The sequence below is a fragment of the Anopheles arabiensis genome, chromosome 2 (assembly GCF_016920715.1).
Source record: "Anopheles arabiensis isolate DONGOLA chromosome 2, AaraD3, whole genome shotgun sequence".
Classification (NCBI taxonomy): domain Eukaryota; kingdom Metazoa; phylum Arthropoda; class Insecta; order Diptera; family Culicidae; genus Anopheles; species Anopheles arabiensis.
In genome coordinates, this window is record NC_053517.1 from 46,885,616 (window position 1) to 46,902,235 (window position 16,620).

Here is a 16,620-nt window from a genome sequence, read left to right on the forward strand (position 1 = left end):
TAACATCTTTTTTTGTGCTAAATTTTGAAAAGGACAGTGAATATCCTCAACAGTCTTGTTAATGTTTATTCTATATGCAATAGAATAAAATTATATTAAAATCGATACGATAGTTTTGGTGCAAAAGTTTTAAAAAGATTTTTAAAATATGAAAGTCTAGCATTCTATTAAATTAAGAAAAGCCATTCAAAATACAACTGTTATTAAAACATCTCCCTTACCTGTAGCAGTTAGGATGAAATAAATTATTGGTCAAATTGTGATTAGATAAAGTATAAAATTCTAAAATTCTATAATAGAACTAGAACTAAAATGAAAAATATTGTTCAAATGAATGACACATACTGTAACCGTGATGTCCTGAGTCAGCTCCATCGGCGAGGCGTTTTGTTTTACTCTCCCAACCCAATCGACCAACAAAACCACAGTCGGTTGGATGTTGGACTCCCTTTCCGCCGGAGTCTTCACGTGCGGCCGGTTTAAATCCGCCCCATTCCGTGCGCACATTTTAACACGGGCAGCTTCCACTGCTGTTTTGTTATTTTTTGTAATCGTAGCGCCGTTCTCGTATGTGCGATCCCCGCTTTTATTGCCTCCCGCAAGAGAAGAGCCAGCAGCAGACCACAGACGCACCATCCACACCCAGGGCCAAGCCGCAGAACATCGTCCTAGCGCATCCCGAGCCCGGATACCCGAGATGCCGGGACCGGATCAGGCCAGCGTCTTTCGCGCTGTAAAAGTGCAAGATTTCGAAGCGGCTTTAAAGTTATACTTAATAATAACAATAAAAGGAACGAACCTTCGCTGCGAAACCCCTCGAAAGGGTAAGCTGGCGGGGTGGTAGAACGGTCCCCTGCGGGCTATCGTAAAACTGGCGTAAACAGTACTCGAGTACAATCTACCGGAAAATGAAACCTGAAAATAAAGTAAAGAGAGTCAAAAAACAAACTGCACGCTCCAAGTGCGAAATGGGGAACGTGGCGGGGCCGTTGGCGAGCGCTGTCGTTGGACGAATGTTGCGGATAGATTCTCACCGGGGGCCTGTGTCCTATTCGCCAGTTCCATTTGCACGGCGGGCCAAGCGCAGTAAATTGCACTTCAACACCGCTGACGAAATAGGACAGGCAGCGCAATTTATTTCAAATTAATAAAACTTCAATCCATCTGGTACTGGTGCAACGAGTTTTTTTTGTTTGCTGTTTGTTAAGTCGCCATAGCCTCCATCAGTGGGTAGGTGACTATGTCTGTGTGTGTGTGATTGAAGTCACGTCCGTGCCTCGCCGAACCATCACAGGGCGATTAATTGAAGTGAACTGGGTGGTGGGAGGTTTGCCGACTTGGCAGTTGGACGAAATCGCTTTTTTACTGTCTCTCCTGGAGCGTCTTCCTCCCAGCAGGTTAATCCTAGCGAAATCAGCGGGGCGTCCACGTTGCGTTAGGTCAGGTTTGCAAGAATCTCGCGAGAACGCGGGTGAGAATTACACCAACACAAACCGCGCACACATACAAACACTAACACACGGAATTGCAACAATTTTATGATGGACGACTTGATTTATACGACTGTGCATCGATAGCGCGGGATGTCAGTCAAGAGGGTCGTTCCAGGACGGGTCACCACGCTGACACTGATCGCGCCCGCGAGGACGTTGATCCGTTTTGCACGGACAGGCTGATCTTTGGACGGTCCAGCTAGCAGATTTGAATACTGCAGATGGGATAAAATGTAGTGTTTGGTTGCATGGTCATTTTATGATTTTATTGCGGCACTTTTTACAACTGATTCAAGCCAAATAGCGTTTCTTGAAGGAATTTAATGCTTTTGTTTTTATCTGTTCTGTCTCAAGTGGTTTTGTAAAAGATGCAATTGAACGTGCGTAGTGTAAGTAAAATAATGAAATAAAATGGGTCTATTTTATCGAACGCCTAGCCAGAATCTACGATTGGATACGTCGGATGTTTTTGATTTGAGACACCAAGATGTCCAAGCAATCTGTAGCATTTACTGCAAGAACAAGTTGAGTACCTAAACTAAGATAATAAATCAGTCAGTAAAATATGTTAAAACAAATTGGACTAACATAGGCACATCGGGGCGGTCCCATGGTACAGTCGTCAACTCGAACGACTCAATAACATGCCCGTCATGGGGTCATGGGTTCAAGCTCAGAATGGACCGTCCCCCATATCAAGGATTGACTCTCTGGCTACGCGGCAATGAACTAAGTCTCGAAAGCCGGTATATAGGCCGGCATGTCCACGTAGAACGTTACGCCAAATGGAAGAAGAAGGTACATTTTGCACAGGCAATCACCGGAATAGTAGTGATGGTTTGCCTAAATATTTGTAGATAAGCACTCCAAGCCCAATGATAGTTGATTTCCACCATGACCGTGCTCCCATGAATAGCACTGGTTATCCTGCCATTAGTAAGACAACAAACAACAATGAGGTAGCTCTGTAAGCAGAAGTTCTGCCAATTATTGTTATAAAATAGGGAATAGTCTTCAATGATATATTTTCTGAAGATTTTATGCATTGAATATTAGTATTCAGAGACCGACGACACGACGTAGATGCCACTGTTTAGACCAGGGGCCTCCAAACTTTTCAGTCCGCGGGCCGCATTGCTTTAAACATTACTATGTTGAGGGCCATTTGATGTTACCTATAATTGATGAGTGAACGTTTAAATCTTATTTTTATAACAAAATACTAACGATACTTGAACAGGTTCGTGTTACTAAAGCTTGATTTTTGTCTGAGAAATGTAAAAAAATACAATTTCTTTTGAAAAAGTCAAAATAACCTGATATTTATTCTAAATCTGGCAAAGTCATCGGGGCCGCATTATAAGCTCTTGAGGGCCGCATGCGGCCCGCGGGCCGTAGTTTGGAGACCCCTGGTTTAGACACATATACAATGCAGATCGAATGAAGTCATAATGACAAACAATGTGCTTAACCAATACTTTGAACGCTTAGGAGAAACAATTGAATAATCCGGTTATAAGAATTTTATCGTCTATCACAAACATATTGTTTCGAATTTTATAATATTTAACATCAAGTTTTATATATTCGTTTGGAAATATGCGACTGTATAGCTTATAGTATACCGTAACCTATTACCTATTATACAATACGATACTCTTAAGAGGGCCTTTTTAATAGATCAAGTATTTATGATCTATTCATGGAACTACACAAACATCAGATACCATATATATGTAAGGTATCAGACTATACATGCTGGGAGAATCAATAAGTAAAATAGAAATAAAATAGTAATAATAGCTGCTTAACTATGAAACAAATATTAGCAGGTACGACTAATAAACGGTCCTTTGGCGGTCCTTTTAATCGGTTTCGGGCTATAGTCGTCAGCTCGTACGACTTAACAACATGCCCGTCATGGGTTCAAGCTCCAAATAGACCGTAACGCCATACGTAGGAAAGACTATCCTGCTATGGGGGGTATTCAAAAAGTCACTGAAAGCCAACCTCACAAGTCACGGTTGTTTAGCCAAAAGAAGAAGAAGATGACAAGAAAAAGAATATCAAATGATGTTCAAGAACGAAATGAAATATAATACCAAAACATGGGAACAAAAGCAAATAAAACCACGAAGCAATTTTATGAGGAGAGGAAGTAATTCAAATTAATAAGTAAATGAGAAAATAACATAAATGGATAGTTTGGCTAAAGATAAGTATTTTGAAATGCAAAATGACAAAACTACAGTTGAGGGATAATTATAATAAAATAATTATAGCATCGTAGTAACGGTTATGCCAACTACGGTTATGCGAATCGTAATAGAAGGCTTCCGATTTTGCAGAATCCTCGGAGGAGCGTACCATTTTAGAGCAAAGTTGAGACTGAAAACTCTATTTTTGCATGAAATTTAAAGAAGCGTTTATTTGTACCATTATTATGTTTACCATCAATCATCATTGGTTGCAAATGTCAGCAATGATGGTGTGTATATGGTGTTTGTTCTACAAAGTTCTTCAAGTCCTTCAATTTCCTATAATTATGCTAAAAAAGGCCAAATATTTTTCTCATAGCGTTTCTGTAGCAGATGTTACTGTTCATGGAGATATACATCTTCAAAAGATGACTTATCCTTTCCTTTCGATTGTACTACCACCCGTACGTCTTTGTTTTGGTGTGTAAATTAGACAATCCTTGAAAAACAGAAAAGCCATCGCCGTATGGCCTATAGCACTTCACCCACCTTCACTTGTTGTCCCACACCGAATCTGGTAAAAAGGGTTTTGCAAACAGCAAACACTTCCTCCATAGCCGGGACCAAGGGTGGACGCTTCAATTGCGATGATTGCCCCGCACCAATTAAGCGAAACAGCATTCAATTACGGAAACGATCCCTTAAACTGGATGCGACCTCGAACGCGGTATCCTCGCGGTCGTGCGGCGTGCGTCGTGCCGTTTTATTTTCCGGTTCTTCTGTGTTTGTGTGTCTGATGAGCTACACGGAGCTACTTTTACCACATTGTCTAAGTCACTTCTCACTCGAGGTTTGGCAAGGGGGGTTTGAGGACGTACACGACGACACCTTCCCGTACACGTACACGTGGTGCGGCCGATGATGGCTGAGCCCGTAACAGTCATAAAAGGGCCGGTGTGGTGGCGGTGCGGTGCTGCGACGGGCAATTTAACCATAATCGTCGCCAATTAGTACCGAACTGCAATGAAGTGTAAAAGACAACATCATCACGACCACGAAGCGCGGTGCCTGGGAATGGTGGCGGCTCCAGGGGGAGCTGATAGGCTAGTTACCTTTTCAAGAAAACAGATACTGGGAAGCGAAACATACACCCCACCGGCAGGGCGTATGTATCACTGCAAAGCGATATAATGATTAGAAATTATACCGTCCATCATGGTTGTCCACTTGCTTCGCGGGCGTTTCGGGCGCGGCGAGTAGTAGGAGTAGGTTCTTTTAAGCCCGCTGCTTGAGAAGTGAAAGTGCCGCGGTGCAAAAATGCAGCACGACTCACGAATTTGTCACTCTCGCTAACGAATGTATGCGGGTCTTGGGTGAGTGTGTTTTTTTTACTTCATCCTTTCTTTCCCTCCCACGAGCGACGGTATTCCGCAATCGAACACCAATTCCAAACTGGCGGCCTCATCGTTCCCGCCGAAGAGTTGACCAATTACGACGCACACGTCTCACACGGCCCAGGCCGACAGGTCTCTGGTTAGTAATGGTTTGCATCATTTGCATTCTTTTCCGACGCAAATAAGATATCAAGGCATGTTCCGGGCATAACTGTCCGGACATTACTGCCACCGTTCATTACGGAGCCGCTATTTGTCGATCTGTCTGATTGTAATTGGGCTGCTGGCACAGACAGGCAGGCGCAGCGGAACGGTCGGAAGGCAAGAGATAAAATGCGGCTAATAATGGCAGGGACAAAGAATGGCCGAACCCGCTCACACGTTTCACCAATCAGCGGGCCCATCTTTTCTTGTGCAGCGCGCACGTTCGATTTTGCAGGTGACATGAAGCAAGCCGGGCCAGGCCGCTTTTTAATCAAATTATTCTAAAAAGTGCATAAGCAAATGTCAAGCGTTCAGGCGTCCGGGGTTCGGTAATGATGGGCGCTGAGTTTTAATTTAATTTAATATTGTTATCACCAACGCGTCTCACCCAGCGCGCAGAGCAGGCGGGCGGAAGTCCCTCCAGCCGGGCCCCTTCTACCAACGCAACGTTTCCTTCGCTTTACGACGTGTCGAAAAACATCCCGCGGCGATCATTAAAGGACACGAACGATCGCGCGCGTACGATAGCGATCGGCGTTGGCCCAGGCGGGAAATGATTTCATGTCGTGATATGGGCTCTTCACGCAGCCAGGCTCGTCCAATGGTGTGATGATGATGGAATGCTTCGCCGGTCGGCTGGTTAACCGACCACGCATTAAACGCAAACGGCGCAAGACAGCCATCTCAAAATGTTGCCAAAACAACTGGATCGAAGTGCCGGCTCGATTTGCGTGATGTGAAGTCGGGGGATTCTTTTTTGTCGTTGGCTCATACAGGTTGCCAACTCCAACGTTGTCCGCTGCAGGGGGCGCCCTGTGCCGCTCCGTGCTGTGCGTGTTGTAAGTTAAAATAATCAAATTAAAAATCGCTTATCTCGTTAGTAGTTTGTGTGATGTGATGTGTGTGTGGAGGGTATTGTGTGCCTTCTACTCTCCTTTCCACCGAAATCGGGCGAACAAACGGGCCCGGTTATGGTTTGGGGGCAAGATGGTCTGCAACTCAATTAAAACTACCAGAATGCCACGACCAACATTGCCAAAGGGTCGACTCTAAACGCTCGAGAATAATTTTAAACGATTTCCCCCTTCGAGCCGGGAAGGGAGCCTCCATTATCCTGTTCCACTGTAAGTGCACTAGTACGACAGATGAGGAGCTCCCACGCGTTATTTTGGGTTCAATAGCTCTGTTCTTCTGGTATCAACTCTAATCACTTTCAACCATTCAACCAAGGCGCTGTTGCTGCCAAAGCTTCTCAATCACGGCAAAACGCATCGGAAGAAACTTTTAATGAGATTGCTTTGTGGATCAACTCTGATGGGTGTAGAATGCAACGAGCACGAGCCCTGGCTAGAGTGGTTAGCCTAGCCCTCGATACACAAACTTCGAACCGTCCCGATTGAACCGGCCGTTTTGATTGTTGAGTGCACCGGAGTGACCGGTCGCGTGCAGTCGGCTGCAGGTTTATTAATTAAGCTTTATGCAATGTTGCCTCAACGGGGCGAACGATTAAAAGTTTGTTCGCACCTGGCCGATTTCTATGCAAATCCAATCCGGCTGGGTGGGGAGCAGTGGTTCTCCCTTACTTCCTGGAATGTGTGCAGATTGGATTGGAAGATGAGACTTGCCGATGCACTTTTTATCCGCTGCTCCACTTGCCCAGCATGTAAACAGCGGACGGTTAACATTGCAACACAGAAGCAATCCCCGTCAACCCGTCAGCGCTGCCAGCGCATAACGATAAACTGTCCAAATTTATGTCCCGCGCGATCCAATCATTCCGTTTTCTGGTTTTCTGCTGCCCGGCATGACGCCACCGGTGCGTGTTTTGTGGGAAGCGTCTGTCGTCCCCAGACAAGCAGCTTCGCCCGATTTGCATACAGGGTGTTTCGAGAAGGTCGAACCAAAGCTTGGAGGGTTTTAAAAACGCGCAACTACTTCATTTTAACCTTGCGCCGTAAATGTGTCGTAAATAATCGAAATTAGATTAACACGGTTTGTGCAATGTAACTGCGCGCCGAGTGGATCGGGTGACAGGGATCCCCGTCGTTGCCGCTGCTGGACAGATGCCGGATGCTTAATTGCCATCCATCCATTCTCACTTTCACTTGCGCACGGTGCACGGGCAATAAAATGCTTCGTTGATTTTTGGATAATTATTACATCGTTTCTTATCGATTGCTGCAGGACATGAACGGGACCACAAACACCCATGCGCGCAGAGTCACGGCATCACCGGCGAGGTGTAATGATGATGGCAAATTTATTCATCTTTAATTTATGTCCTCTCGCAACTCGGCAACCGCTACAATCCGACACACCATTATGCTGACGATTGATGAGACAAGCGAAGCGTTACCCCCGCCGTACCGGCCGGAACAGCATGGACCCCCGGTTCCCCGGAGGGAAGAAAGGAATAAATCGCTCCCCGCGCCGTGACTCGTGACGAGCCGCCTCGGCAAACGAAATGCAAATGCGAGAAAAAAAGGCGCACCGACAAACATATCGCTTAGAGGCTGCTGCGGAACTATCAGCCAAGGGGAAAAGCCATGGTGAAGAGTGGCGGCTGCCGTTCGGGCTGCATCAAACGTTGTCCTTTTTCGTGTCTTGCGGCGCTTTGCGACTGTGCGTTGCTCATCAACTGTGCGTCAAATCGGTGGAGCCTGGTGAACGATGCTGGGAGTGGGGCTGTTTGCTTAAATTTTATTACCTTTTCGCTACGGCAAATCTTTGATTAGGAAGGAAGAAAGCAATGCTCTCCCATCGGGCCGCCGCAGGTAGATTGTTGTCAATGTTGTTTCGTCTCAGCTCTTAATTGTACCTTTTGTACCGGTTCATGAAATTAACATTTATAGACAGCTGATTCGGTACCTTTTTTGTTGTCCACTTTGCAGCCTGTCTGGTCATCTGTCATATGGTCCGTTGCCTCTTAACATTGACCCTGATCGATCGTTCGATCGTACGCCACATAAAACTGCAGCAGCTCGATCGATGTACCGATGCATGTGCCGTTTCTCTTTACCCGGTGTTGTGGCACATTGCATATTTGCTATTTTTAATATCGCACAGGACGGGTTTTTGGTAAGCGATACCGACCGAATCGCCCGTGTGACATTAGTGCGAGGCACTATTTATTAATGGTGAGAGGTCCCAGGACAATTTGCACGGACCCCTGGGATGGTGATTTTGCCGACTGACGGATGAAATATTACCCCGAGCCGAGACATGACACCAGACAGACCGGGCGCAAATGCAACTCATAAATAGATAGTTTCTTGGCAATTGTTGCATTCGATCCGTTCGATGTGTTGCAGAACCGGGAGCACGGAAAGGGATTGACGCAAATATGTGTTTGATTTTCAAAGCAGCGGAACTGCAAAGTTGTGCCAAGTCTGGCTCACAGTTTCTGCAAAAATGCTACAAATACAAGCAGGCTTACAGTTATTCATAGGACAGAAGAAAAGTAGAAGAAAAAGCACAATTTATTAGGAATTATTTTTGAAAAAGGGTTGGTTAATTTATGAGCTCCTAATTTCCGTCTCAAAACAAACCTAGCTTGATGGAAATGGAAACAATTTATAATCACTTTATAAATAATCGTTAGTGGCACTGTGGCAAACGAAAGCGGGCTCCAAATAGCGTTTCTGTGAGGCGGCTTGAGCCCGAGCGGTCCGAAACTATCATCATGCATGTGAGCGCTTGGCTTGAGTGTTCGTTCCGTCCGCTACATTATCGCAAGGGATAAGACGGCACTCACGACCTAGCCAGCACACATTGCTGGGAATTATGTTGAAATGCATCGTTTCATAAAGTAGCCGCTGGTCTAACCCCAATTAGATATGTCAGTCATGTACTGGAAGAATGTGTGCGACATTCGCGGAGAGAAAATAAACAGCATCGTGGCTGCTGTACGCTAAAACTGTCGTCTAATGATTGTAAACATACACTCAAGCTGCATGGAATGAAGGAAGCAGTTGGAAGCGAAGCATTGCGTCATGGCATGAGGATTGAATGGGACGGTTTGGCTTTGGTGCTGTTATTCGTAACGAATCAAGGATTCTTTGATAATTAATAAGGGCGCTTGAACAACACTTAACATTACAAACTGCAAAGAGAATGTGTCATAAACAACCAAATGGAAGTGGAACAAACAAATTATTGAATGAATCATAAGCTTGAAATGAACCATAAGCTCCAAAGTGTATCGAAAAACACAAATAACTAGAGGTAGAACACATTTTCTATATGATTAGAAAAACACTGCAAAATAACATTAAACACTAATACATTGACGGTTTATAGTATTCTAAGTTGAAATGATTCGTGAGCAACCTTCAAGTGCAATGGTTAGAACATTTTGTATAGTGTTTTTTCATTTATGTTTCAATAAATATACGCATTTTACTATTGTTTTCTATATTTTCTATAATTTATTTCTATGATTGTAAATTTTCATTAACGAGGCAATTCAGTCAATCCCAGACTTTTGTAAAGGTGTGTGAGTTTCCTGTAGAAATGCCATCTGTATCTTAATAAAATCGCTAAGAACATTTTCATTCAAATGAGTTGTCTGGAATTGAATGTCCGTTTCAAAGAAATGCATATTCAGGCCTAAATAGAACTGATCTGTACTATATTTGACTTGTATCGTCCAGATTTACTTACCAGTCAAAATATCATATTCAACGCAACAAAACGAAAGAAAATTAAAAAAATCAAAAGAAACCATATCATCGATGAACAAAAAACAAAGAGCGTGTGTGTTTGGCGTATTAAAAAAATGATAAAATGTAAGTAAATCGTGTTATTTTTTCGTATACATCCACATCCATTAACGATAACGAAAATTTTGAAATATGAAAAAGCATTTTTAAACCCAGTGTTAATGGAATTATTTTCCTATTTGTATGTAGGTATTTTTACCTACCTGGTATTTTTGCCTTTCCTGATTGATAACACTTTGTATATAATTCGTCTTTGTATACTTTTTAACACAAAATATCATTAAAATAACAAAGTGAACAAAGTCCATTTTCAATTCAATGGCTTAAAGTAGAATGTATTGACGACGTGTAAAATATTGAAGTCACAATAATAGAAGCTCTTGTATTACATTACTACGATTGCTTAATTCCATACAAATGCATTAGTTGTTATTGGTTCTAGATTTTACTATTTTTTTTTGTTTGTTCAATGGTTCATTCTTATTTTAAGTTGTTGTTTTGAATTTCGTTGCACAAAATCATACTTCCGTTGTATTGAAGTGTTTACCATTGTAAATTACTCGGCTCAAATGCAGCTGGTGAATGAATCATTCAGTATAATTCTGATGAATCATTACTCTTTTATATTGTTGTGTGCTACGATTGGTACAGCTCAATCTGCATTTGTTGTTTTTATGTTAATGATCATATATGTATCGAGTGTTGGTAAATATTTGTTTGCTGCTGGGTTTTGAGTTCGACACTCAGTTTGCCCATCATAACAATAAACATGAAGTAAAGTATCAACCGCTTCTCTATCGTTGCATTTCTTAAAATAGTGGCTGTAAGATAGCACGTGTACAACACTTTCTAAATGCTTTCAATTTCTTTATCCGAGTTCAGCTTAACGGATATCGACTGAGAGTATCTTTTCGATCTTATTTTGTTCGTGAGTGAACAAATGTATTTGTTCCTTTTAAATTCAATCCATAGCGTTAAGAATACATCTGCTACATTGTGAATATATTACAATGAGCCAGTTTCTTAGTTTAATTCACATTGTGAATACCTTTGGAGAAAAACATGGTAAAATCATTTAAAACAGTAAAATAGTAAACAAATAATTTTTAAAATCACAACTAAAACCAGCACCAGCAAATCAATGCAAATCAATGTCAAGCACAAACATTAATCTCAGCATCACAATCGCAGTCCGTAGACACAACAATTGGCCTCGTGCAGTGTGGTGGATGCCGTACGGTTGATTACGCGACACAAGTATCGGCTTTCCGTCGGCCAGCAGTTCATAGCTGACTCATTAACCCCTAGCGGGCCAGCTTCCGACCGATGGGCAAACGCAATTGTTAATCCACATCAACGGAAATTTTCAATCGAGCTGCGGCTGGGTTGGTTGTGTAAATTATTTATTTATATTTAACTCATTTTTTGTCCGTAACGCCTTGCCTTTAGTCGGGGCTGGAGGCGGCAACAAAAAATGCACTTCATCAGACCGATGCCGTCGAGTTCCGTGTCGAGCTGCGGCTGCAGAGCTTGTCCCCGAGTGTTTACAGTGTGTGGCGAAGAAGTGATCGGATTGTTTGCCGTTTTGGGAAGTTTACAGAAGCGAAAAAAGGCAATACAGAAGCATTGAATGAACAGAGAAACAAGAAAAAATCATCATATCGAAAATGAATCCTCTCGCAATCGAAACTCACAGCGTTATTGTCGCGAACGGCAGGGTGGCGAGGGTGGCGCGTACACTTTCTGTCACATTATCTCGGGCCCGGCAGCACTCGATGGGATTGCTCGATGCCGGTTTTTGTGCGGTGGTTTGAATTGTTTAGTAAACATACGTCAAACACGACACATCGTTTACTAACAAGCCGTGCGATATGGGCAGCACGATAAGGGCGCATCGACGAAGTGAAGGAAGAGCAGCCAACCGCCAGCGCCCAGGGCCGGGCGATGGATTAGTGGCGGGAAAAATGAATCGATTATTGCAACCAGCTGCTGGGATCGTTATCGTGGTGTAACAACGATCGGTGCCGGGACAGGGGTGTTGCGGTTTACTGTAAACACAATCGATGTCTCGATTTGCCGGCCCCGATGGATCGATAGCGGTCGCTTCTTGCCCTAGCAGCGCGAGTGTGTATGCACTTTGGGTTAAGAATTTATGGCGCTAAAAATATTTCCCATCAAACCGGTTGGGCCGGGGTGGCGCGGAAGCGTAGTGAAGCGGAAGGGTGCTAGTGACAAACACGATGGTTTATTAAATTCCGAATAGGTCATACTAATTAGTCGTCCGTTTTTGGGACCTCGCGGGAGGCGGGATGGCGATCGAGGATCGGTACGTATACACATCTGCTGCTTTCAGTTCGAATTCGTGTGCTCGAAATCAAATCCCCCTGGCCGCTTTCCCCGTGCGGATGAGGCGCAATGATCGGTCGGATCAAGTAGCGCAGCGCAAGTCTTGGTGCATCGCGAGCACGGCGTACCCCGTTCACTTAAAAATATCTCATCCATATCATCCGCACCAGCACCAGATTGCGGGCATCAGACGCCCTAGCCCTCCACTTGGCGCGGATGGAGTGTTCTTTTCTCACGATGGGAAGGGACGAAGGGGGTATGGGCGGGACAAACAATCCAACAAGGCCCAACTGGGCCGAGAAATGCCCGCCCATGTGTGTGCGTGTGTGTGTGGTTGTGCGTATATAAATTATAATTTGTGACTAATTCGTTTAAATTAGATTATGAATAAGTAATACTCATAATTTGTGCGGCGCAAGCAGAGGTCGAGCAGTGCGTCCGTGTGCGTACCGAGTCGCGCTGCAGTATCGGATTTCATTCGGCAGGGCGGTGGCGGAGTCGATGGCAGGCTGCAAGCGTCTGGTTGCAGGAGACAGTGCACAGGGAAGTAGCATAATATTCCGCGCCAAATCTATAAAGGTGTGGTTGACGATTGCTCGGTTCTTAGCGCGAGAGAGAGAGACAAGGCTGTCGCGTTGGTCGCCAAAGGTAGAAGCACTGTCCGGTGATGTTCGAAGGTGACAGAGGATTCCGAGTTTATGGCGTTAGAACACTGGGCGCTGGTTGCGCCCGTTAGATCTACAGGGCTTGGTGCACATTCCGTTGCATTTGCGCTTTTTAGTATCAAAGAAAAGTACACTTATTAACAGACGATTAGGTACACAAGTAGTAGAAAACAAAAATCTAATTTTTGTTTTAATAATAAAAAGCCAAACTGTTATTCAGAAACCCTTTTTCAGACACTTACTTCAAAGTCTCAAGAACAAGCCGTTACTTAAAATGCAAAGGCGAGTCGAGCACAAGTTTTGTTCACACCTGTGGTAATGATATTTTCATAAGAATATACCTATTTGATGTCTGTGCGGTTTGTGATGCCGCTTCTGCCCCGGTAGCCAATCTCATCTGGTCCATAAATTTATTCAACAGACACGCGGATGCGCCCCTCCTCCGGCAGCCCACGGTCACACGTGGCATTGCTTTGATTTGGAGGATTTACGTCGTCGGACGGACACAGAAACACACTCGCACAACCATCCCGGGACAAACAAAAGAGATAACTGGCACATTGGCGGTGGCGGGGATCCACCGCTTCCCAGGGCTGCAGGTCTATTAGCTTTGGCACAATGCATCGCGGAATGCATTAGTCGGCGCGTTGAGAGCCAATACCGAGGTCTTTTAAATTATTTTGTGATAACAATGTGACAACATTAACTCTCTCCTGTCAGCTACACGCGTACGTGTGTGGGCAGAGGATAGAATGCGGTCGGATTTGCTGCTTGCGGCTTGGGAGATTTGCTCTCTCTCTCTCGTTAACAGACCCTAATTGGATGCAAGAAGGGAAGGCACGGTGAGGATGATTAAATTCAATAACACAGCCGGATATTGGGATAATTATTTCGATTTCGGGATTAAAATTGGCAAATCATCGTTGATCGATTAGGAGGATTAATTTGATGATTTTTTGTTCATTTTGGTTTGCTTGTGATGGAACAATGCTCGAACAATGCTGGTAGAAACCCTCCACCCTAAATAAACACTTGGGATCGATGGGAAAGGAAGTAGAAAAACCTTAATTTCTGATTTCACGCTAATTATTTGTAGTGCATTTTTGTTTCCCATACCCCAATGACATTATGTAGCGTCGTGAATCGTCGTTAACCTTTTCATTTGCCGAGCTTCCCCGCCCCACACCCCCGTCTCGAAAGCGATCCTTTGCCTGTGATGATGGGCTACCGCCACATCCAATTTGCCCCTGATGTCGCGAGTTTGATGCTGAGGAAAAACCTTCATTTGCATCATACTTTGGACAGCGGCCGCGGCAGCAAATAATGATGGCTATTTATTAAAATAATCATTCCCCCCGACATGACCTGCCCGACACACGCGTACCCCTCTGGGGGGGGGGGTAATGGGAAGGGATGCACTCTAGATGCTTCCCTAATGCAAACCGAATTTTCTTTCCTCCGTGTGTGTGTGTGTGTGAATGTTTGTATGCAAAAAGATTGGAAAATCGAGGCTCACGAGAGCGGCCCCCATTCGCGGACTTCGTTTCAACTCTGGCATGCAATTGCTCAATTATAGACGCGCTTTTTTTGTTGTTGCTGTTGCTGTTTTTGTGTGTGCATGTGTCTGTGGTCGGCATTATTTGTGCCTTCGCTTTTACCAAACATCAATTTTAACGCGATTGCTATCGCGCAAATACTGCGCCCGGGAGTGATTCCGGGAATCAGCGTGGCTTTTGTTCATCGCCAGGACAAGGTGCAAGGTGTATAATTGTATGTTAGTGTCCCTTGTTTTTGTGTCCTTCTATTTGACAAATACACACACCGACCGACTGATGGGGTGGTGAGAGGTGAGGCTTTTTTGTCAAAAGTTCGCCGTCAAAAGTCAGTTTTTTGCCAGCCGGGGTGGGGAAGTTGAAGACGATAATGAGGACCTGTGGCTGGTCGGACAGGAGTGTACGACCAGCGTGAGGAGGGTACGACCACACAATAAAAAAGGTGTACGTGAAAATCGCTCCCGGTAGAAATATAATGGCACTGAAAAAAATCAACTAATGAATATACAATTAATTCGTCGTAATTAGATCTGCCTTTTTTCGAGCCCAGATCTCGGGGTGCCTGTGCGTGTGTATGTTTGTGCAGTTTGTACATGGTTGCCCGTGTGCACGGCTGCAATTCACTTATCGAAACGCAATCAGCTGCAGGTTGGTTGGGGAGCGTATCGGTTTCTATTTTCAAACTAGCACCCACCAACCCACCGCAACCGACACTCGATGGTGATCACTCTTCAGCGGGATCGTAAACAAATCACTAGTGTACGGTAGATGACTGATGGCCAGATAGCCGGTGTCAGTGTTGCCGTCGGCCGCCATGATGATGATGATGATGATGATGGGTACACGGTTCGGAGAGTGGGATGACAAAAAGTGACACGGTTGCATCGTGCCTTCGTGTGGCAGCGACGACGACCAACAAGTACGGGGCATCGTGGGAAAGGTGGGTTGTATAGGCCGGAATTAGTAATCAGGAAAGATACACCGGACAGCAGTGGCAGCAAGGCACACTGCACTCATTCATTCTCAATCAACAACTGTTCGGCGTGGGCAACTGACTGCGGTCGTGTGTATCAGATCACGAGTTGCAGTGTTGCGTTCCGAGTGCGATTGAATGTCAAAATATCGGCAAGATATGTGCCGGAGCAAAGCTTTAACATTGCTGGTGACATTGTAATTTGACGTCTTCTAATTGGAAGCTTGGGGAGGGAACAAAGGTGCAGCGATCAGGTATACTTAGAATTCTATACAACTTGGAAAGAACGTTGGAAAATGAAAATTAACATAATGTGATATGAAATGAGCTAACAGTTTAGTTTGAAACTAAACTAAAACTATCACAATTAAAATGAATAGAAATTCGTGTTATGAAAAAGAGTGTCACTATTTTATGAAATTTTTCCCACTGGAATCAAATTGAGCTATTTTCATGTATTTTTAATGTGTGGATATTCACATATGACAAGGTTGTACCCATTACATAAAGGATTCCTTTATTGTTGTAAACTATAAAATCTGATTAGAAAATCTGGTTAGCTTTGCCTAGTTCAATATTTGCAGTTAGAGCCGTGGTAGTGGATGCGATTTTCGGACTTCATCGGATGCGATATTATCGGACGTGCTGTCAAACGCTATATCTTTTACTATAGTGATTATTTGGATGAGTTTAATAGTTTAACGATCATAATAAAATAATTTAATTTTGTTCCTACAAAATTCCACACAATCAGTGACAAATAAAATCGTATGCGGCGTCCGACGAAATCAAATTTGTTTGCTAGTGTATTCCTAGATTAGTTAGTCTGAAGAATGGCCTCCTGGACATACCAAACTGTTGAATGGATCAATATAGAACAAAAAGGATAAAATAAACTGAAAACATCTGCACTCAATTATGTATAAAATTGGCCTTTCGATTTATTGTATCAGTGTTTCTCGCACTCTAACTTTATAAATATCAAAAATACATTTGAATTCGTGTTCCCCGCTAAAGTCTGAGATAATGATTTAGGTATCAAGGCTGTAATTTACATTACTAGTGACGTACAT

The 16,620-nt window shown here is 43.9% G+C and overlaps 1 long non-coding RNA gene across 1 annotated transcript; it reads right to left on the bottom strand.

Moving 5' to 3' along the window:
* Positions 1-218: 218 nt before the first annotated feature.
* On the bottom strand, positions 219-13,546 carry LOC120894849. The gene is made up of 3 exons (XR_005738246.1): positions 13,363-13,546; positions 800-915; positions 219-731 (listed from the first exon to the last, which is right to left on the bottom strand). It is a non-coding gene; the product is annotated as an uncharacterized LOC120894849 (long non-coding RNA).
* Between the last annotated feature and the right edge of the window lie 3,074 nt (positions 13,547-16,620).